The sequence below is a fragment of the Arachis hypogaea genome, chromosome 13 (genome assembly GCF_003086295.3).
Source record: "Arachis hypogaea cultivar Tifrunner chromosome 13, arahy.Tifrunner.gnm2.J5K5, whole genome shotgun sequence".
NCBI lineage: Eukaryota > Viridiplantae > Streptophyta > Magnoliopsida > Fabales > Fabaceae > Arachis > Arachis hypogaea.
Window position 1 is genome coordinate 37065176 of NC_092048.1, and position 24499 is coordinate 37089674.

Below are 24499 nucleotides of genomic sequence, written 5' to 3' on the forward strand. Positions count from 1 at the left end.
AACAATGGAGACCTTGTACTCAGACGAACAGAAGATGCACGGAAACCACCAGCACATGGCAAATTAGCGGCAAATTGGGAAGGTCCTTTCCGAGTTCTCCAAAACCTCGGAAAGGGGGCTTACAAATTAGAAACCCTTAGAGGAGAGCAACTCCCGGGAACATGGAACGTCTCCTCTCTAAGGGAATATCAATCGTGACATAGCCTGTGTAATAAGCGAATGATGGTACTCTTTTTTCCTCCGACGGTTTTTTCCCAAAACACAAGGGTTTTACCCGGAAAGGGTTTTAACGAGGCCAGACGCAACAAATCATTGTACCCATACAACTTAATGTTCTCATTTTGACAGTTAGCATACATTTCAGTTAAAAAACACTTCAAACTATCCGAGCATAATCCTCGGAACCCTAAACATCACGAGCCCAGCATATTCCTCGGAAAACTACCAGCATAAGAATAAGTCAAGGTTTATCTAATTAAACTGATCCGAGCTTCATACTCAGAAAACAACATGCGCATGCCGAGCATACTGCTCGGAGGAAGTACAAACAAACAATATCATCAAGTCACTTAAACAAATCCTAACGCGCTTCCATTCAAAAATACAAGTTCTACATTAGAACATCTACTCTCATTTCCAACAAGTTCACTTAAACAGAGAATGGCTTTGGCCATCTTCGATACATATATACGATTACTTCCAACACACAATCATAAGTTTATCCAAAAAATCAAATTTTATAAGATAAGTCATCATCAAGCCGAGCTATATGCTCGGAAAACAAAAGTATCACAACCAAGTTATACACTTGGTACCCAAAACATTACCGCCAAATATTCAAAAAACAAAGTTCAAGATAGACAGCCACAAAGTTCAAAAGAGGCCACAAATGTACAAAATAATCAAATACTAAAGGCCTAGTCTGCCTTATCGCCAATACTAGACTCCCCGCTATCATCTGAAGCAGCAGCACCATCATCCACAAGCTGCCCGTTCACAACCACTTTAGTTGCATCAAGCATGTCCGCATCTGATCCAGGAAACAACACCCGCACTTGAGAAACAACGCACTCAAAGCCTTGTGCATATGACTCAAAAACCTCAGTCTGCAACTCCTTCACCCTTGACCCCAAGCGATCATTGTCAGCCTGAACAGTCTTCGTCTCCTCTGCACAAGAGAGGTGAAGACGTTTTTCCTCAGCAAGCTCGGACTCTTTCAACTTTAACGAGGAGGACAATTCCGTAATAGCTTTCTCCTTTTTTCTCCAAAGCTGAAGACAGCTCAGCAACATCCAGAGCAGACTTGTGTTCTCTCTCAAAAACTAGCTCTTGAGCACGACCAACAGCTACCATACGTGCACCAATCACCTAGAACAAAAACGAAGAACATCAAACACAATATAACAAACGCACACCAAGACAAAATACAACCCTCACCTGCATAAAACAGCTCACTCCTACATGGCCGACATCCTCGACCATCTTCATATCATCCGGGAAGCAACAAAGCTCATCAGCCATGACAGAAAAAGGATACAATTTTCCCCATAATGAACGACAATGAACATTTTCCGAATAGCCATGCAGTCTTTTTTGAAACTCATAAGCAGACTCCACTCGCTGAAGCTCCACAGAAGACTCCCCTTCCTTCAGGAAAGCCTCAGCAATTTTTTCTTTCGCAAAACCCCTCTTTCGTTTAGACTTAATAGTAGCCTCGGGCTGAATCACAGGGCCTTTATCAGCATTGGTAGCCGAGCTCTCCTTCTCAGCCTTCTTCCGCTGATTGAAGAATGACTTCAAACCAGCAGTAGTAATCGTAGGCACATTCTCACCTGCACCAAAAAGGAAACAAGGTAAGAACAGACAAGGACAAAACAACAAACTAAGCAAAAAACAACTAATTTACCTAGATATCTCAGAACCGCCTCTCTATCAGAATCCCATTTTAACAATTCGGACACAGATAGCAACCCCTTTGGGCCCAACTTCTCAAACAGAAACTCCATCACAAGTTGATCATCAACCGACCTATCATCCACGTCTAAAGCTTGCACAGGCTCGGAACACCAAGACAAAGGGAACTTCTCAACAAGAAACTCATTTAAATAAAAAGGAAACTCCTCGGGTACACTCCTCACTTTAACATACATGGTTTTAAAGTCCTTAAAAGAAGACTTGTAGAGGCCAAAAATAGCGCGATGGGGGTAACTACTTAGATTAACCCAGAGACCTCGGTTAACCCCTTTAGCTTGAAACAAGGAGAAAAACAACCGAAGAGAGGGAGGCTGCTCAAGGAATTCCATCAACACCTCAAAAGCCCTAACGAACCCCCAGGAGTTTGGGTGAAGTTGACTCAGAGCACAATTCAACCAATAAAGCACACCACATTCAAAATCAGTAAAAGGGACCCTAACTCCCAATTCAGTAAAAAGGCAGCTGTACATATAAAAGTAAGCCCAATCATCACGAGAATGAAAAACCCGGTCATCAACACCACAGGGAAGTATCTCTATCCTTATATCACTACCACTCCTAACCCAAACATTCGAACCCAGCATATCAACAGACTCTTTATCACTGAACTGAGACACATACTCCTTAACCCTAGAATCAACCCAACCATATAAACCCCCTCACCCTCATTAGACATTTTACCTTCCATAAGAACAGGGAGCAGAAAATCAAAAGTAAGAGAAGAAGAGAGAAGCAGCAAGAAAATGAATCAACACTCACCTTTCTTACTCATTTTCTCTGAAAACGCAGAAGCACCCAACACAAAAAGGAAAAATATTTGGGAAGGGGAGCACGTTTATTACATAGTGGAAAGGCAGTTACATATGAAACGTTTCCCTCTGATCTACACCCTTAGAAAGCCCACGATCAACGCTCAGCAGATCAAACGGTCAGGGGCTCCTCGAAACTTACAATGCAATCAAATCAATCATTCATTACCGCACGAAGAATAACGCAGGCAATAAATGCCACAAACCATTTCAAAACACCAATGCGCCAAAACTAAGACAAGCTCGGGGGCTGTAAGGAGCACACATAACAAACAAAGTGACCGAGGATTTTGCCATCCGAAGTATACAAAGCTCGCCTTAGTCTTGTCCAAACCAAGGCAAGCTTGGGGGCTATGATACGTTACCTGTATCCTCGGTCACCCAAAATACTCGGCACACAAATATCCGAGGCAGACGTCACATTAAACAAGCTCGGAACAAAAGCAGATAAGCTCGGCCTCACCCATTCGAATAAAAAGACACGTGCATCATAAAGCTCGGTCCCGTATCAGCCGTCCGAAAATCTCGGCACGTGATCAGGACCGAAGCAGCATCACCTAATTGAAAATAAGAAACGTGCTCAGCAGATTTATAGCACCATAACAGAATATCCTGACCAATCTATAAACTAGGACTCACCCACCAACGGGTGAAAACGGACTCCTATAAAACCTAACTGATATACTCAGCTAGGTCTCAGGCTCCACTATCAGTTTTCATATTTACTTATTCACTCTCACTTAATTACTCTCTCTCTTTTCTGAGACTATTACTAACTTGAGCGTCGGAGTATCTTTTGCAGGTATTCCCGCCGCGGTGTTTGACCATTGGCCGGCGTGAAGCTCTTCCTCTCAGTTGACGACTCACCCGGAAGTGCTTAAGCTCGGCCTACCCAGTGTTCAGACGAATCAACACTCATTTGATATGATCATGTTTTTGTTAAAAAATAATAAAATTAAAAATGAGATAATAAAGAAACGGTATGTTGATGATAATAAAGAAACGGAATGACATTGCATTGGATAGGAAAATGATACATGTTTAAAGAAAGAAACTTAGTTTCCTCTTATACCCAAAAGAACCATCGCATGAAAGGGATGACATCACAATCACAAACCCATACAAAAGCCTTGAAAATTAATTAACAGTAAAAGGCTCAAAACAAAATAGCCATTCCATCCAAATTTGTAATCATGTGTCAAAATATCTTTCGTCGAGAACGGTTCTTTAATTGAGTCCTATCCAATTTAACATGGGAGCAACAAAATAATCTATAATGAAATAGCCTTTGATTTACATACACCACACTATAATAATCACCAAACAGTAGCAACAAAATCAATTATACATGAGAATTGCGGGCTAAAAATAAAATCACAAGTTGTTGCGGGTATGAGCATGAAGAAGTGATCAGTCATCAAACAGATTGGAATCGCGTGCTCAAAATAAAAACAAAGATTGAAGATTATGACCATCAGCAATAACAAGCCAAAAAATCATGACAATTTATGAAACTAGAAATCAAATTAGACATTTCATCAAACAGATTGTGCACATTAAACAAATACACAAATCTAGAGTATAGGTAACAATTTTTTGCCAAAGTAATCAATATTCTCCTACCTCTGATTCCAGCTCCTAGCAATTGACAGAGTGAAGAGTTTGCGTTGCTCGAAGAGGAAGGCTTCACGGCACTGCAACAAAGAGCTTGCACCTTGTCAGAGAATGGTGAAAGTAGCGAACAATCCTGACGAACACGAACAGGGTTTCATGGTGTGCAGCTTCAATCCTCCAACAAATAAGCAAAATAGGGTTTAAGAAAGTGAAGGGATTATGGAATATTATAATTTAGACAGGGGTATTTTTGATACTGCACAGTTTGAGTGAGATTTAGGTGAGAATTGATTTTGAAATCAGACCAAAGTAGGTCTGATTTGTAAATGTGGGTAAAATGAGAATTGAAATTCTCACCGAAATTCAACTTCATGTTTTTTTTTCTATTCCAAAGTAAGGAATAGAATTCAATTCATCTATGATTTCAAATAAGATGCATTCCAAATAGGCTATAAGAGTCATGTTTAACCTTGAATGCTATTAATAAATTCTACAGCAATAGTCCCTCCAACTCAGAAAGTTGTAACGAAAATGGCTAACCCAATAGCTTATTCTGCAGCCACTGTTGAAACCGAGGAAGCAAATGATTGACCCATTATGTGTGTGTTTGGATTACAGTTTGCAAATAAGAATTTGCATAAATTTGATTTTGTAAAATTGATTTTGATGATAAGTTAGTTTGGGTTAACGTGATTTATGCTTGTCAATCTTTATATCAAAATTGATTATAGTAAAATAAATGTTGTTTGGATTATACTACTCAAAATCACTTTTAGATGAAAAATTACTAAAAGAGACATCAATCTTATATACTGCAAAATCAGAATACTATAAAAAATAATATAAAAAATATTTATCATATAAATAAAATAAATACAATAAAAATAAAAATATAAAAGAGAGTACTATAAATTTTATAATGTCAGATAAAAAAAAAATATTCTATAATTTTTTTGATATCGTTAGTACTCTTTAATTTAATATTATTTTAGGCTATAAATTTTAATTATCTATGACTCTATTGTTACTTATAATTAATTTTTTATTTATTTTATCCTTTTTTTATAGGATTATAATTTATATTATACAAAATTTTGATAATAAACGTAGTATATAATAATTACAATTACAAATTTTACAAAATTAGAATAAAAAATGTTAATACAAAATAAAAATAGAGTACATCAAAGAATTTAAATATAAAAAGGGACCAATGTAAAATTTTAAAATAAGATTATATTTTATAATATTTAAATTATTATATAATTAATAAAAAATTTAAATCTTATCATTAGTTTAAATTTTCAATGGCCAAGGTTTATAAAAAATCTTGGTCCATGAAAAACCAAAATATACTTTTTCTATTTAAAAAAAGCTCTTAGGATATATTATTCTTGTGCACAAAGATATTCTTTGGAACCGTCACTAAACTAGGTGAATTATTAGATACAGGATTCACTAGTGAAGTGTCGTCCAGACCACACGCACAGGGTAAAAAAAATTGGAATTTCAACTGTTGTCAAGGAAGAAGAAGAATTAACATTAGCAGAGATCCATTTGAAATGCAAAGTGTGACTAGATCTTCATGTCTTCCGACAACTAGAGCATCATGTGACTCAGATTCCTTTGGCACGCTAATATTTGGTGTAATCTCTGCAGAATCCCAAACAAGGACAAAAAAGTCACATTTTTATAAGATAACATGTTTATCCTCCATTTTTTAAAAGTAGATTACAACTAGAAAAATGTAATACCAATCCGGTAAGAATTGAATTGAGCCAGAGTTTCGAAATTTTTTTTCTCTTTGCACAAAAAGTGTACTATACTAGTACTATGAATGTTTTATATATGTTTGGAGGTTGGATAAGATTAAATGTTGTGTGTGTTTAGGGTAGAATCATTAATCTAATGGATGAAGGCTGTTCGTGCTCGAAACAAAGTCACCATCTGAAGAGGTGGAGACCGGAGATTGATTCCAACACTTGACCTCCAACTTCGTCAAGTGCAACACCAAGCTGGGAAGGCAAATTACAAGACATTTCGATACTAAAGTCAGTGAGCTTGTAAGTGAGTGTAGTGTATTTACCTGGTGTTGACCTCTCCTTTTTAGTCTCTTTTGGGATGTCGTTTTTCCGATATTAAGTACTCATTACGGCACATTATTTTGCTGGGATTCGGTGGTTACAGAATATAATGGCATATCTGTTGTGGTATCTGATCGTTATCCCGTGAAATCGATTATGGCATTAATCACTTAGTCGGTTATATTCTCTTTTGTTCAGAACATAGGCATAACCATAAGAGGAAATGTGTTCTTCAAGTTCAAGAACTTCAATTTAAAAGCCTTGCCGATCAACTTCAAATCAATTTGATATTCTAAACAATTTTGTTGCGAAGAAGCTTCAAGGATGCAAAACTTTAGGCACCAAAGCTAGCATCAATTTGGGGGTTGAGAAGGTTTTTGTCCATGGAGAAGAGAGGGTCGAGCTCAAGCCAGGACGCAAATATAAGGAATAGTGGTAGAGCCACCTTACACTACTACCAGCCACATGCCACAGGGCCACATAGCGACACTCCGATTTTGCGATTTCAGACTTTTGATGCAGAAAAATTGAGATTAAAATGGAGGTAAGGACTAAGGAGGTTAACCAAATAGATAAATAAAATTAAGAAAACACCCCATTCTTAAAAATTATAACCGAACAGAACCAAAGAAAAAACATATTTACATACAAGTTTTTCTACACATTGGTGCACCAAAATTGTTTTCGGGCGCTTGGTGACACAACATAGGTTGTGCACGAAATCTGTGCCCTCATTTAATCCTCCAGAAGATGAAATCAAAACTAAAAACCACATCTTCCTTTATGGCAGCAAACCTCTCTCTCTTTAGTCTCCTTCCTTCTCCCTCTTTAACAACCTTTTCCTCGACTTAGAAGTCATACAACACATGTTTGCCACCGCCTCCTTTTATTTTTTGCCACATTGTCATTTTTAAATTTTTTGGAAAACCGATTAGGTTTTTCCATTCAGTTCAACCAGTTTTTGACCCATTTTTTAGTTCAATTCGAATTTTTAAAATTTCCGATTCAAAAATGTCAAAAATATTTAATAACCAAAACAAATTAACAAAAAACAGTGGAAAATATAATTAGTGACCAAAACAAATTAATCAAAAACTTGTGGATCCATCGCTCTGTCTCACATTATTTTCTCCATTTCTTGTTTGGAATTTTTGTATGACGTTCCGCTTATTTTTGTAGCATGTTCAGTGGAGCTCGGAGTTGGAAGCACGTATATTGGAAAAGAGGCTAATTTCATGCTCAAAGCCTCAAACTCTGATTAAAATCCCTAAAAGCCAAGGCATTTTCTTCGGTTCATATTAATTGTGTATTTGCCATTGGCCATTTAGCTTAATTAGTTCCATCCTTTAATGATACACTTCTCAACAATCTTTCTATTTTCCTTTAAGACGTTGATGTGATTTTGCCCGATCAATAAGGTCCCATTTATTCCTTAGTAAAACGCGGCCACAGGGCCACATTTATTTGATTTCATCTTGACTAAACTTAATGTCAATACTCTTGATTTCAATGTACCCTACACTTGAAGCTATGTATTATTTTCATTACTAAAGCTCCAACAATAGGCTACCGCACCGAAGTTAGTGTTTTCAACAAAATAATCCTGAAAATAAAGCCAATAACATTTTACTAGAAACCGTAACATTATCAAAAAAACTAACCAGCAAAAAATATATTAATGACAAATTTTGGCAAATTAAGTGACCTCAGACATCCAAGGAAGGATTAAAGCAGCACAAGCTCTCAAGCCTGGCGAAGGCGAAAGCTCTTAGGCGGCCACTGCGAATGTTTAGAGAAACAAGCCTTTGGATTTATCATCATTGGCCATTTAAACTTGATGAGCACACTAAACCATCTAACAAAATATAGCACAAGACAAATCAAAACCAGAATCAACGACAAGTTCGAATAAACAAACTCTTAAAGCAGATAAAAAACTCAAGGTAGCAATTGCAAAAGCTATGAAAAATAAGCCACACATTGTACTCAAGCAACATTATATGTAGAAATAAACTAGAAAGTAGTTGAAATATTAGTTTTGAAAGCTCAGACATCCAAGGAAGGATATAAACAGCATTAGCTCTCGAGCCTGGCGAAGGCGAAAGCTCTTGGGCGGCCACTGCGAATGTTTTGAGAAACAAGCCTTACAGGATATCATCATCGACAGAAACTACTCAAATACAATAAATGCATCACACAAGATTTAGAACAGTAAAACTTATCCAGCATAGGAAAACATACTTAAACAGTTAAGTAGTTAGTAAAATTTAACATATTCCATCCTATAATGATCAGCGATATATGAAAAGAAAACAAACTGACAAAGTGATTGGATGGTAATTAAATGTTAGGGACATGTTCATCCCTAAAGCAATCAGAAACACTGCTAAAGGGGCAGACGTAAAGTCCCATATACATATCATTCCAGAATAATAATCAACAAAAAAATACAACTTCAGGACAATTGATGTGATTTTAATAACTTGTTAATGCAAAATGGCATCCTAAGAAACTAGAACAGATAAGGAAGTGCGATGAAATAACATGAGGAGTCATCAGATAGGAGCGAAAGACTAAAACAAGAAATTAATCACAGAAAAATCATCTGAACTATGCATTTCTAATCATCATATGACCCCCCTATGAAAACCATCGCACAGATCAAATACATTTTGGGTTATTCAACCGAACATTGCAGAATAACATCAACAAAACATGTAAAAATAAAATCGCAAACAAACAAGAGCATATGACTTCCTAATTATAAAAAAAAAACACAGGCCTCAGAAGGAAAGCAGCAGTTATATTGAAATCATGGAATATCATACATTACCCATTTATTATAAACCTTCATCACTGGCAAAGCAAAGTATTTGGGTATCTGAGGGAAAAAGTAAAATCACGTATTAAAGCCTATGCAGCAAAAACAAGACATAATGCAAGAAAATAAAATATTAAAACTCAAAATTTTCAGCTAAATTCTGGAATTTGATCGGCCTCATAGAGAAGATTAGATTGATCCACACGAATTACTTCAGACATATGCTTGTCTTTTTTGTAATTTTAATCATTGGCCAATTGAAAAAGCACGAGCCTTTGTAACAAAAAATCGAAAATTAAAGAAAAATAAGGAAATGGTTGCAGAAAAAAGGGACTCAGAATATGGGTGGTGATATAGCAGAATGGTCGGCAAGGCCGATAAGGCCAATTACGACGAACGAGACCTAATCACAATAATCGTCACGGTCCCAAATACATGAGTTTGATTGTAAACTAAAGTTGAAGACGGTGAGGAAGAATGAATAGGATAAAGATCTGATCTTTGTAGCTTGGAAGTAGATGTAAAAACCCTAAACAAGATATTAGATTTAGATTTAGACGAGGCGTAAGGGAAATAGGAGGAAGAGGATGATGCTTTATAAGGTGGGGATGAGAGGCAACTAGGGTTTTGGGTGATGCGCTGAAACGGTCAAATCTCTAGAATGTGCGAAGGGTGCGCCGCTCCTTAACCTGCACTGCCACATCATAACAACAACATAACTGCACGGAATAACTCATATTATAAAATACAATATTTTTGTTTATTCAAATACAATATTCTTTTATTATAAATTAAAAAAATATATACCAATAAGTTATAGTTCAAATGGCATAATTTTTCATATTTTTATTTTCAGTTAAAAAAAAATTATGAGTTCCAAAATTTAATAATAATAGCAGCATTGTTGTCAAACTCTCGAGTTAACTCGTAAACTCGTACGAGTTTACGAGTTTAGATATCGAATCGAGTTGACTCGGGCATAGACTCTATCTTGAGTAAACTCGGCTAGACTCGACTAGACTCGGTCAAACTCGGACAAACTCGTGAGTCTAGGACCGAGTTAGCGAGTTTGTATTTTTCTTCATTTCTGCTAAAAAAAGCGTCATTTTAAAAGCAAAAAAACACTTTTTTTATTAGGGTTAGGATAATACTCCCAAAGAATGAAAGAAAACTCACTCACAACTCACTCACCTGCGTCGTTTCTCTGAAGTCTCACTTTCTCCATGTTCTGCCGAAGTCGCCGTTCCACGTCGAGCTGTCGTTGTTCGCCTGCGTCTGCTACCTCTGCTCTGATTTGCGCCGTTGTCTTTGTGAATTTTACCTATGTTGCCCTCTGCTTTGTATTTCTTCACATCTCCATTATCCGCAACTCCATCGTACTATCACCGTTCATGAGTTCGACTATTTCTCCTACAGTCCTATCTCTACTCTGGTTTGAACCATCGTGAAATCCATGACTATTTGTTGCCATTATTTCGTGCTGCTGCTGCACCCTCACCACCGCTGCCTGCTGCACTCTTGTCTTTGATCTGCTGTTGCTGGGACTTTGCCCCTTCTTTTTTTCTGTATCCTCTATTTTTTGTATGCCTTTTGCCCTTTCTTTGAGCCTTTGCTTCTTGATTTAGTTTTTTTTTTTTTTTACTTTTTAAATTTTATTGCTTCTAATTTTAGCCTATTGCTTATCGTTTATGTTAGATGGCCAAATGGTTCATCCATTCATGGCTGATTAGTAATTAATTATTTTTATTAGAATTAATTTGATTATTTGATATTGTTCAATGTTCAATTAAAGATTAAGTATTACAGATTTATAATTTTTAATTTTGTGTGTTCTATGTTGTATTTGTATAAGAATAATTATAGAGGATTTGAATGTGTATTTTAAAGTATTTGTTATAATGTATGCTATTATTTTAATTTAATATATATGTGCTTTAAGATTGATATTATTAATTTTGAAGGGTTAGAATTGAGTAAATATACATTATACACACACACACACAGAGATATATAAACTTTATAACAGGTGAACTCGTACAAGTCTACGAGTTAACTCGCGAGTCGAGTCTAGGTCAGCTCCACGAGTTTACTTAGACTCGCGAGTTTGACAACCTTGAATAGCAGTTAAAAGACCATTCTTTGGGCAATTCACCTAAATAAATTGTTTCACTTTTAAAATTACGCAAATGCATTGTCGCAGTTTCTGCATGATTATCGTTGGTCATAAACCACTGCTACCAGTAGTGGTTTATGTGCATAAACCGTTAGAGGCAAAACGGAAGTTCACTAAATTATATCTTTTTCTCTTTAAAAATCACTTCATTCTCTTTTGTTTATATCAACCATATAAAAGATATTCGGAGAGTTTGGAACATGGGTTATGTTCTTTGCTGCTTATTTGCATTTGACGTTCTAGCTAAATGAATTTTTTTTATTTATGCAACTTTGTTATCTTATGCCAAAAAATAAAAACTATTTGTATTTTATAGTTGATTGATTGGATAAATAATAGTGATAGCATCATAATTTTAATGAATAAAATAAAAAATATAAATATGCATGTAATAATTTTTTATTTGTATTTATTATTAAAATGAGACTAAATAGCAAATCAAAAAGTGAGTATTTAAAGAGTACTAAAATATATAAACTAAGACTAATTTTTTTTATTATTTTCATTCCTTCTAAAACTCATGAATGATAAAATAATTTATTTTTAATAAAAAATTCACTAAAAATAGCAAATCAAATAAAAAAATTCTTTATTTTTTAGTGAACTTTTGGCTAAAAATAAATTATTTTATTATTTATAAATTTTAAAAGAGATGAAAATAAAAAAAAATTAATCTTGATTTATATAATTTAATACTTTGAGTATTGTATTTTTTTATTTGTAATTTAGTCTCACTTTTAATAATAAATACAAATAAAAAATTTATTACATACATATTTATATTTTTTAAATTATATTGTGAAATGATAAATTAAATTTTTTTATTTATGATATTATTTAAATAGTATATACCATTAATTATTTGTTTTGTAATTTTTTTTAGATAAAGATTAGTTTTACTATTTGTTTTCATACTCAACGTAAACTAGTCACCAAAAAAATACTCAACGTAAACTGCTGCTGCCTCTAGCGGTTTACACACGTATCCCAATGCACATAAACCGCTAACATAATCATGCAGCGACAGGCAACAGCGGTTTTCATGCTGCCACAACTCAACGTAATTCACGACTGGCAGCAGCGGATTCTGTGTTTGTGTAAACCGCTACTGTCAGTAGCGGTTTTCATAGATATGTGAAACAATGCATTTGCGTCTTCGTTTTGGAAACAATGCATTTACGTAATTTTGAAAGTGAAACAATTTATTTAGGTGAATTGCCCCATTCTTTATAGTCAAAAGTAAAAAATTGAGAATGTTTTTAGCCAAAATCTTCCACAACTTGTTTCCAACTTTGTTCCAACCAAACTTCATCTTCATTCTTTTGAATCCAATGGACTCTTTGTTTAACATTGTTTGGTAGCTTTAAACACTATAGGATTTGTAACCAAAACAAGCATGTAAATAATAACTAATTAATATTATCTATATATTATGAAAATAGAGAATAATATAAAATAAAATTAATTAAAAAATTAAGGAGAAAAAAAAAAGAAAAAGAAAACTTACCAACTCATGCTGAAAGCTATGAACAAGAACTTTAAAGAAACCTCTTTCATGTAAAGGCATTGTGAATAGTTAAAAAGAAGAAGTAAAAGAAGCTAGGTTAAGTTGAAGAATCTAGACAAAGAAGAAGAAGGAGGATTTGATACTCCTCTCCAATATTCTTTCACAAAAACAGTAGGAATTTTCTGTAACCAAAGCAAGCATGTAAATAATAACTAATTAATATTATCTATATATTATGAAAATAGAGAATAATATAATATAAAATTAATTAAAAAATTAAGGAGGAAAAAAAGAAAAAGAAAATTTACCAACTCATGCTGAAAGCTATGAATAAGAACTTTAAAGAAACCTCTTTCATGTAAAGGCATTGTGAATAGTTAAAAAGAAGAAGTAAAAGAAGCTAGGTTAAGCTGAAGAATCCAGATGAAGAAGAAGGAGGAGGATTTGATACTCCTCTCCAATATTCTTTCACAAAAGTTGTAGGAATTTTCTGTAACCAAAGCAAGTATGTAAATAATAACTAATTAATATTATCTATATATTATGAAAATAGAGAATAATATAATATAAATTTAGTTAAAAAATTAAGGAAAAAAAAAAGAAAAAAAAAACTTACCAACTCATGTTGAAAGCTATGAACAAGAACTTTAAAGAAACCTCTTTCATGTAAAGGCATTGTGAATAGTTAAAAAGAAGAAGTAAAAAAAGCTAGGTTAAGCTGAAGAATTCAGACGAAGAAGAAGAAGGATTTGATACTCCTCTCCAATATTCTTTCACAAAAATTGTAGGAATTTTCTGTAACCAAAGCAAGCATGTAAATAATAACTAATTAATATTATCTATATATATTATGAAAATAGAGAATAATATAATATAAAATTAATTAAAAATTAAGGAGGAAAAAAAAGAAAAAAAAAACTTACCAACTCATGTTGCTATGAACAAGAACTTTAAATAAACCTCTTTTATGTGAAGACATTGTGAATAATTAAAAAGAAGAAATAAAAGAAGCTAGGTTAAGCTGAAGAATCCAGACGAAGAAGAAGAAAAAGGATTTGATACTCCTCTCCAATATTCTTTCACAAAAACTGTAGGAATCTTCCGTAACCAAAGCAAGCATGTAAATAATAACTAATTAATATTATCTACATATTATGAAAATAGAGAATAATATAATATAAAATTAATTAAAAAATTAAGGAAGAAAAAAAGAAAAAAAAAACTTACCAACTCATGCTGAAAGCTATGAACAAGAACTTTAAAGAAACCTCTTTCATGTAAAGGCATTGTAAGTAGTTAAAAAGAAGAAGTAAAAGAAGCTAGGTTAAGCTGAAGAATCCAAACGAAGAAGAAGAAGAAGAAGAAGAGATCCAACTATTATTTTCTCTTCTTTTCTCTTTGCTTTAATTTTCTCTCATTCTTTTTTTGCTTTATAACTACTTAGCATTTTGAAGTATAGAAATTATTTTAATAATTGTTTAAATACAAATAATTTGAAGATTTAAATTTTTTTATATAAATTTTAAATTTGAAGATTTAATTGATCGGAAATGAATAAACATATATTGATTTAATTTTAAAATTTATGCCATCATTTTTTCGACTCTAACTTATAATTTTTAAAATATTTTTTACTAGGTCTTTTTTGAGAATAATATGCTTCCTTAATTTTTTTTTAATGGAAGATAGGGAGACTCGAACTTGCAACCTCTCAAGTGAATATTGAAAAATTATGCCATTTGAACTATAACTCATTGGTATATGTTTTTTTTAATTTATAATAAAAGAATATTGTATTTGAATAAACAAAAATATTGTATTTTATAATATGAGTTATTCTGTGTAGTTATGTTCTTGTTATTGTCATAGCCCCTATGCCGGCGCTGCTACCTCGATAAGCGGGATTCACCACCGTCCTTGCCCGAGGCACATAGCGACTTACCAAATCTCAACATTTCAAGTTCCAAACTCATCATCCATCCTCAATTTCAAAAGTTCATCATCAATCCGGCTCTCCATCAGTTCACATAACAACTCCATCCAACTGACATATCAGGCCTAAGTCACCGTCTTCCAGACTCACTAACAGAAAATATCTAAGCTTAAGTCATCTAACTCATCCTTAATAGTCTCAAGGCCTAATCACTAGCTAAGAATCTTAAATAGAAGTTAAAGAAATTTGGAAGGCTAGAGGAACCTTTAAAAATGAAGAAAAATAAGTTTCCAGCAAAACAGAGATCATGCGTACGCATGCCCCTGTCCCGCATACGCACAAGGCAAAATTGGGTAGTCGCGTACGCAACACCTCATCCGCGTACGCAAGAGTCCCCAATAGAAGGGAATTCCCGTGTCGTATGCACTGTTCTACGTACGTATGCCTTGCAAAGCTTAGAAATTTTCAAAAGCTGCAGAATTTTAAAATTTTTTTTACCGAACTTTAAATGTGCATAACTTTGTCGTTTTTTAAAATATTTTTCATCCGTTCGTTCTTCGAACTTATTAAAGCTCTCGAACCCAACTTTCATTTAAATCGAATTTCATAAAAAACCAAGTTCGGAGGCCAAGTTACGCCTCGTCAAAGTTCATCAAAAACAAGGTTTTGTCAAAATTCACAAGGTTCTCTAGTTTTTCAACACATCAAACCAAACCAAATTCAAATACACTCTAATCCATACCAAAACTTACCATTTGACACCAACAATCATATACATATGCTCCATCACTTACCAATTCACTTTCTCAACTAATTCCACATCTAATTATTATTCAATTCACCACTCCACCAACCCAAAATTCAACAACATCATCCCTCTCTAAATACCATACATACAACCATCATTAATCATCAAATATAATCCTATTAGAATCCACCATAATCATATCTCAACACATACAATTTATTCAATCTCCATCAACATGCATATACCACAAACACAATTCAAACACCCATATATTCAATTCAATCCTATCCTATGGTCCACTAGCCTAAGTTTCACGAAACATTACATATTACCTAAAGAAAACTGAAACCATACCTTGATCGATTTTCAACATGCTCACAACACCAAAACAAGGCCACCAAGCTTAATCCGAAAGCTTCAAACTCAATCTCAAAGCTCCAAGTAGCCAAAACAACTCCAATAATCACCAAACATCTATCTAACATTATATAATTCATCACAATAAGCAACTAGGGTTCACAATTTCACTAAATCACAAGAGCTAAGAGGAATCTTAACTTATCCACAGTAAATTAGGATGAAACCCAACAATTTTTCACTATTGATTGGCACCTAAACAACCAAAATCATGAAACTCACTCAAAATCAAAACCTAAAATGCAAAAATGCATAGGGCAGAGAACTAGAGCATGAGTTTCGAGTTCTTACCTACTTTGTTTTGCTAGAAATGACGGGATCGGTAAGAGCCACGTGTGGCTGTAAACGGCACGTGAATCGGAGCACCGTAACTCAAGTTATGATCGAAACAAGGTGATGAGAATAGTGTTTTGTGTTCTTCACTCTCTTCTCTCACAACCAGCCCCCCTCTCTTGTGTGTGCTGAAATGAGCTAAAAGCTCATTAAATGTGTATTTATATGTTGGGCCTTGGTCTCAACTTGGGCCCGGTCCAATCCGTTAACGTTGTGGGTTCATTTGGCCTAACTTCGGGCCAAAACTTTTAGGATTAGTGTTTGGTTTTTAATTTTAATTGTTTTCTAAAGATTTTTACAGTTTTTATTACTCTCTCATAGTACCGGACAGACTTAAGCCGGTACTGCCGACTAATCTACCGGTATGCATTTTTATGCAATTTTCCGCAGAAAATCAAAATTTTCCCACTCAGAAAAATTCACTGAATTTAAATCTCACCTTCAAATTTTTTAATTAGCACTTCTAGATTTTTGAATCTATTTTGGACAATTAATTTATTGTTTTATTTTATCTAAGCGGTCGATTAATTCTGATTCTTACAATGGGTGGATTCTGTTTGGTGATTTTTTGGGATAAGAAACGTTCGGTTAGTGGGAAGAGAGAGAGTGTGTGTGTATGTGCTTTTGTCGTCTTTGTAACTTCCAAGTAAGACAAATATCTTGTAAACTATTTGTCTTCCTGAAGTTGTACCATATCTGAAGGAAGAGAAAACCATGAGTAAAAAAATATTAGTGTATATTTGTCGAATTTGGTGTTGTCTGTCTTTTGTGGGTTTTGTCGGGTTATGGGGAAGAAGAAAGTAGCTGTTGTCAATGAGGGGGACCCTTATGGTTGGTTTGATGGTGACGTAAAAAGTCGAGTTTCAATTTTTAGGACAATGAGTTTAATGCCGCAATTGAATGTAGTGAGTTGGATAAAAAATGGTGAACAATTAGAGGTGAAGTTTTTGCCTTGTGGAGAAAGTGATAGAGTATATGAGAGGGTGTCCGATTGGTCTTAATTTTATTTATATACCTGCATGTTGACGGAGTTGGGCATGAGACTTCCATTTTCAGATTTCGAATGTGGAGTTCTGTTTCTATTAAATTGTACTATGAAGTAACTGCATCCTAACTCTTGGGCCATTGTGCGAGCTTTTGAGTGTTTGATGGAATATCTGGAGTGCTACCTGTCTTTAGGATTATTTTTTTTATTTATTTCAGGCGAATAGCGTATGGAAAGGGGCTTGGGTGAATTTGAGTAGTTACCCAAGACGTAGCATCTTTAGCATGTATAAGTTCTCATTTAAGGACTATGTGGGATGGTGGTTTCGTCCTGCCTATGGTAAGGATGGTGGTGATGTCCCACTCATGAGATAGCAAAATTGATAAATTAATAAAGAAATTGGGGTTAATGAATTTAATAACTTATGAAACTAGTTGAAGTAAAGGATTATGACTGATTGGGGTCTGAATTAGCAAGGACGATGGTCTCATCTTGCTTGTATATTGATTTAGCAATTATTTTGGGTAAGGACGGTGGTTTTATCCCCCTTGTTCGTGGTTGTGGTATGACGTGAAACAAGTGACAGGAAACTCACCATGCGAGGTGTACAGGGCACTCTCCCAGCGAGGCTATATTAATGATTTTAAATTGTGATTATGATTACTGATTAATTTCCTGGGTAAGATGCAAGGATTGTGGCTTAGTTCCACTTGCTCCGGGTTAAGATTTGAAACACCTAGGTAAGATGCAAGGATTGTGACTTACTCCTACTTACTCTGGGTTAAGATTTGAAATACTTGGGTAAGATGCACAGGTTGTGGCTTAGTCCCACTTGCTCCAGGTTAAGATTTGAGACACTTGGGTAAGATGCAAGGATTGTGGCTCCGTCCCACTTGCTCTGAGTTAAGCGGGTAAGATGCAAGGGTTATGGTTTGGTCCCACTTGCTCTGTGTTGTGGTGTTTCATATCTGGGTAAGCTACCATATGTGTGTTGGATTTGACATTATAATCGACAAGTGAGCTCACGGTCATTAATACAGGCACGCATCATATGCATTTGTTTGCTATTTTTTGGGTGCACACATGTATTTGGTTTGTCTGACTGTATATTTCTGTTTAATTGCTAATTGTAATACTTGCTATAATTGCTCTCTAATTATGTTTGCTTTCTGATGCTTATTGTTTGTGTATGATTTTACTATTGGGACTTGAGACTTGGGATTAACGATGATTATGACTATGGGAATGAATGAGATCAGTAGTAATTCATAATATGTTAAACTTAGCGAATTAACCCGTATTGATTTATGTTTGTGATTGATTTCTTTGAGATTTCTTGGGATTAATGTTTATGTATATATTACATAAACAAACTACAAACACTAAGTACCAAAAGAGTTCTTCGCTTCCAAAGAGTCTCCAGAATGCTCAGTGAGGTGCCTCTCGACCTGCATCTGAAAACAACAACATATGTATAGAATGAGAACCAGGGGTCCTCAGTATGGTAAAAGTGCCCGCATAGTTAATATATAAGGTCTCGGGAAAGCCAGATGCATTCTTAGAACTTCATCACTCATAATCAAACTTAAAATCAATACTAAACCATAAAGTACGGTAATCAACCTAAAGGATTCCCATTTCTAGACTAACTCTTCATCTCTTGGCTCTTTCAAACCTCCAAATCACCAATGGAACAACCCTCATCACGCCTCCTCCATATGAGGAGTCTCTCAGATACAGGCAGAAACAAAACAGATAAGAAAAGCACAGATATAGATAACAGTTACACCAAATCGATCTGATGGTAGTTAATCACAGATAAGCAATTAGGTAAACCAATACAAATGCATACTCAAACAAATCATACAAATGCACATGATGCATGCCTGCCCTACTAGCCATAAGCTCACGTGTCGGTTACTTTGCCAGAACTTGACACACTTGGTAGCTAATCCGGGTATCGTCTATCTGTCATGCATCCACACTTTTGGGATATAGGCCCGCCACAATAATAGGATATAGTGCCTGCCGCATTTCCCAAGATAAAGTGTTCCCATACTCTTAGGATATAGCACCCATCACACTCTAATGGTGCCCGCCACACTCATGGGCTATAGTGCCCGACACACTTCCCAGGGTAAGGTGCTCCCACACTCATAGGATATAGTGCCTGCCACTCTCTTGGGATATAGTGCCCGTCACACTCATGGGATATAGTACCCGACACACTTTACAAACAGAGAAATGATGCAACAAAACAGAACAGAATATACAGTCTCACTTTACAATCATAATCTTCGTCCTCATAATCACTTTCAATCATTCTCATCAAACCAATCATTCACTTCTCAAGTCTCCCTCCATCTCAATTCTAACTTCCCTAATATACTTACTCTTATTCTGTAGCCTAAAACCTAGCTATTGGACCTTAAATAGAGTCTTCAGAAGTTTGAAAAAATTAGAAGAATGATTGATAGTTCAAAGATTGTGAATTTTCATCAAAACAGTGGTTTTGGAGGTTTACAGACTTGCTGGGAAGGTCAAACAGTAAAAATAGAATTTTAGTGTAAAACAGGATATCGTACGTATGCATTATGCATGCGTGCGCACGCAACACACAACTTTCTTAATGTGTGCATAGGCATGCACCAGGAGTAACTTTCCAGCTTGTGCGTACGCATCATAGTGTGCGTATGCATAACTTGCAAAACTCCCAGAGTTTGCGTAAGCACGAGCCTACCCACACGCTTTGGTCTGCGCGTGCGCACGATAGCGTGTGTACGCATGCAAAACAGAAATTCTAGTTTTTTGCAAAATTGTATTTTCAAACCCAAACTTCAAACGTGCATAACTTTTTTGTTAAAAGTCATTTTCATTCGTTCTTCAAACGTTATAAGCTTCATGGACCCAATTTTTATTCAAAACAAGTTTTACAAAATTTGGGGGTCCGAAAGCCAAGTTATGGCCCGCCAAAGTTGGTCAAAAATCATGTTTTTAGCAAAAACTCAAATCTCAAGTTTTCCAAACTTTCCAAATTTAAACCAACCAAATCTTAACCAATTTAACACAATTTGTACCTACACAATATCACACACGTCTATTCACTACACCATTCAATATCAACATCCAACCTTTTTATTATTCAATAGTTTCAAGCATACTTTTTCACCAAACTCACATATATATGTTACCAATCCAAACACAACCACACAAAGCTTCATTTACCATACACCGGTCCCGGCCTCTGGCCCAAAATTTCTCATACTCATCATCATACATATTATGCATCACAACCTCACCAACCATCATCAAGGCTCATATCACATCATTATCATCAACAAATTTCAATACAATTCACATATATATATACACATTAATTCCATCGTACATATCATACACCACCTTTCTATATACATTTCATCCACATTACTCATCACACCATAAATATATATAATTCATCAAGTTCAACAATTCAATATATTCAAGCTTATCCTATGACATCTAGCCTAAGTTTTCTCGCAGCATTATAAATTAATTACGATAAACCAAAATCATACTTTGGCCAATTCTCCCTATGCCATAAACGCCACAAATTCTCTTCTCCATAAGTCTCAAGGTCTTTACATCAACACAACCAGCTTATATCTACCACAACTTTGTTCCAAATCACCACTTTGACTCTAATTTCATATATTTCAATCTAACACCACACAATTTCATACATAGCCACAATTTTAATACCCAACCTTATAAAAATCCAAAAATTCACAAAGGGATATGTTCATACCCTGGGTCGAGCTATCCGACCCGGGATGTTTAGCGACAAGGCGACCGACCTCTTCAGATCCGACTATCCGACCTCTTCTCAAAAAGTTCGGCCAAATTACCAAGAAATCCCAAATAAAGGGCCCGAACAGAGAAACACGATCCAAATCCAAAGGTAGCCCAAGCCTATAGAGATAAGGGCGGTTTCCTTGAAGATAAGATGACCTCACCCAAAGATAAGATAAGATAAAGATAACTAACTTATCTTATCTAAAATGGTCACTCCACACCATTATAAATGCACTGGAGCACCCAGGTATAACTCATACTCTGATTCTACTAAAAACCTGTTTAATACCCTTGCTAACTTAAGCATCGGAGTCTCTTGCAGGTACCCCCCACCCTCCGGTGACTAAGGATCAGCAGCATAGCCAGTCCAACAAGTCGGACACAACCGCTCCGGCCGCCACTCACTAGCTGGACACATCATCTCCGACCAGTACAAAAGATCTCATCCGAGATCGATCTACAGTTTCAGGTAACCCTCGGAACATTGGCGCCATTGCCGGGGAACCTGGAAGTCATCCCGTCACCATGGCGGACGACCATGACAACGACCACGATTCGGATCTGGAAGATAGAACGCTGCACAAGAACGCGGACACTACACCAAAAGATACTCCTCAACCTAACAAAAATAACGATTCATCAACTGTGGGAGCTATGGAGGCACTTCAAGATCGCTTAAAGCAACTCAAAAAAGAGGCGGAGCATCAATGAGAAGCTGAGAAAAACCTACAAAGAAAAATAAGACGACGCCAGGAATTGGAGGACAAACTCCTAAAAATTGAAGCCGATCTCAAGGCCAAAGCTAATCGATCCTCTCATGAGGATAGCTCCCACAAGGACCAAGATCCATTTACCAAGGAGATCATGAAGACCAAAATCCAAAAGACTTTAAACTCTCGGATACGACTTTGTACGATGGCACTACAGATCCCGGCCATCATCTTAGCAATTTTAGAAGTAGAATGTACCTCACCTACGCCTCAGATGCAGTTCACTGCAAAGCCTTTCCAACTACTTTAACAAAGACAACAATTAGATGGTTCGACAATCTACCTCCTAGGTCCATCTCAAGCTTCGACGACTTAGCCAAGAAGTTTCTAGCCAGATTTTCCATCCAAAAAGATAAGGCTAAACACGCCCCAAGTCTATTAGGAATCAAGCAAGGAGATCGGGAAAGTCTTCGCAACTACATGGAAAGATTCAACAAAACATGTCTGGACATACAAATCCTACCAACAGAGGCCGCCATTATGGGCCTCATCAATGGCCTACGAGAGGGACCTTTTAGTCAATCTATATCGAAAACACCCCACATCTCTGAACGAAGTGCAAGAACGAGCGGAGAGGTACATCAACATGGAGGAAACTCTCGACTAGGAGAGACCTCAAAATCCGGATTCACCTATCCCTCCCGGGATAAGGATAAAGAGTCCAAAAAGAAGGAAGATCGACATGGGGAAAAAATAAAAAAATACCACAATTACACCCCTCTTCGGGTGTCTCTTGTGGATGTCTACAGAGAAGTCTGCCACACTGAAAAAATACCCCCAGCTCGACCACTCAAAGGCAAAAAAAGAGGAGAAAATTGGACCGAATATTGTGAATACCATCGAATCCACGGGAATTTCACCAACGAATGTTTTGACTTAAAGAATGTCATAGAAAAACTAGTAATAGAAGGTGTTCATACCCTGGGTCGAGCTATCCGACCCGGGATGATCGGCGACAAAGCGACCGACCTCTTCAGGTCAGACTATCCGACCTCTTCCCAAAAGAGCTCGGCCAAATCGACAGAAAAGCCCAAAAAAGGGCCCAACTCAAGGAATACGACCCAGATCCAAAGGCAGTTCAAGCCTATAGAGATAAGGGTGGTTCCATTGAAGATAAACTGACCTCACCAGAAGATAAGATAACCAACTTATCTTATCTAAAAAGGTCACTCTACAACTACTATAAATACACTGGAGCACCCAGGTATAACTCATACTCTGATTCTACATAAAACCTGCTTAATACCCATGCTAACTTAAGCATCGGAGTCTCTTGCAGGTACCCCCCACCCTCCGGTGACCAAGGATCAGCAGTGCAGCCAGTCCAACAAGTCGGACACAACAGCTCTGGCCGCCACCAGCCAGTCGGACACGTCATCTCCGACCAGTACAGAAGATCTCATCCAAGATCGACCTCCAGTTTCAGGTAACCCTCGGAACATTGGCGCCGTTGCCGGGGAACCTGGAAGTCATCCCATCACCATGGCGGACGACCATGACAACGACCACGATTCAGATCTAGAAGATAGAACGCCGCACAAAAACGCAGACACTACACTGAAAGATACCCCGGAATTCAACGGAGACAAAAACTCACCAAATCCGGGAGCAATAGAAGCGCTTCAAGATCGCTTAAAGTAACTTGAAAAAGAAACCCAACAACAACGAGAGATCGGAAAGGATCTACAAAGAGAGGTACGGCGACGTCGAGAATTGGAAGAAAAACTACAGCAATTAGAAGCCGATATCAAATCAAAAGCTCCTCGGACCACCCCAAACGAAAATTCACACAAAGAGTAGGACCCATTCACCAGGGAAATCATGAAAACCAAAATTCCAAAAGACTTCAAACTCTTGGATATGACTTTGTATGATGGCACCACAGATCCCAACCACCATCTCAGTAATTTCAGAAGCAGAATGTACCTCACCGACGCCTCAGATGCCGTTCGCTGTAAAGCATTTCCAACAACTCTCACAAAGACAGCAATCAGATGGTTCGACAACCTACCTCCAAAGTCCATCTCAAACTTTGACGACCTGGCCAAAAAATTCCTAGCCAGATTCTCTATTCAGAAAGATAAGGCCAAGCACGTCCCCAGTTTACTAGGGATAAAGCAAGGAGATCGGGAGAGTCTCTGCAACTACATGGAAAGATTCAACAAAACATGCATGGACATACAAAGTTTACCAACAGAGGCTGCCATCATGGGACTCATCAATGGCCTACGAGAGGGACCTTTTAGCCAATCTATATCAAAGAAGTACCCTACCTCCTTAGCGAAGTACAAGAGCGAGCAAAAAAATATATCAACATGGAAGAAAATGCTCGGTTGGGAGAAACCTCAAAATCTGGGACCCCCTACCGAGATAAAGATAAGGAATCCAAAAGGAAAGAAGATCGACAAGGGGAAAAAATAAAAAAATACCATAATTACACTCCTCTCAGGGCATCCCTGGTCGACGTATACAAAGAAGTCTGTCATACAGAGAAAAT

General features: G+C 36.3%; 5 non-coding genes across 5 annotated transcripts; all 5 read right to left on the reverse strand.

The window, feature by feature from the left end:
* Positions 1–8183: 8183 nt before the first annotated feature.
* On the reverse strand, positions 8184–8307 carry LOC112739550 (small nucleolar RNA SNORD14). The gene has a single exon (XR_003170483.1). It is a non-coding gene; the product is annotated as a small nucleolar RNA SNORD14 (small nucleolar RNA).
* Positions 8308–8523: 216 nt separating this feature from the next.
* On the reverse strand, positions 8524–8647 carry LOC112739668 (small nucleolar RNA SNORD14). The gene has a single exon (XR_003170601.1). It is a non-coding gene; the product is annotated as a small nucleolar RNA SNORD14 (small nucleolar RNA).
* A 104-nt stretch (positions 8648–8751) lies between these two features.
* LOC112739689 (small nucleolar RNA snoR99) lies at positions 8752–8855 on the reverse strand. Its single transcript, XR_003170627.1, has one exon. It is a non-coding gene; the product is annotated as a small nucleolar RNA snoR99 (small nucleolar RNA).
* Positions 8856–9028: 173 nt separating this feature from the next.
* On the reverse strand, positions 9029–9121 carry LOC112739679 (small nucleolar RNA snR60/Z15/Z230/Z193/J17). The gene has a single exon (XR_003170615.1). It is a non-coding gene; the product is annotated as a small nucleolar RNA snR60/Z15/Z230/Z193/J17 (small nucleolar RNA).
* Positions 9122–9632: 511 nt separating this feature from the next.
* Positions 9633–9730, reverse strand: LOC112739681 (small nucleolar RNA Z43). The gene has a single exon (XR_003170617.1). It is a non-coding gene; the product is annotated as a small nucleolar RNA Z43 (small nucleolar RNA).
* Between the last annotated feature and the right edge of the window lie 14769 nt (positions 9731–24499).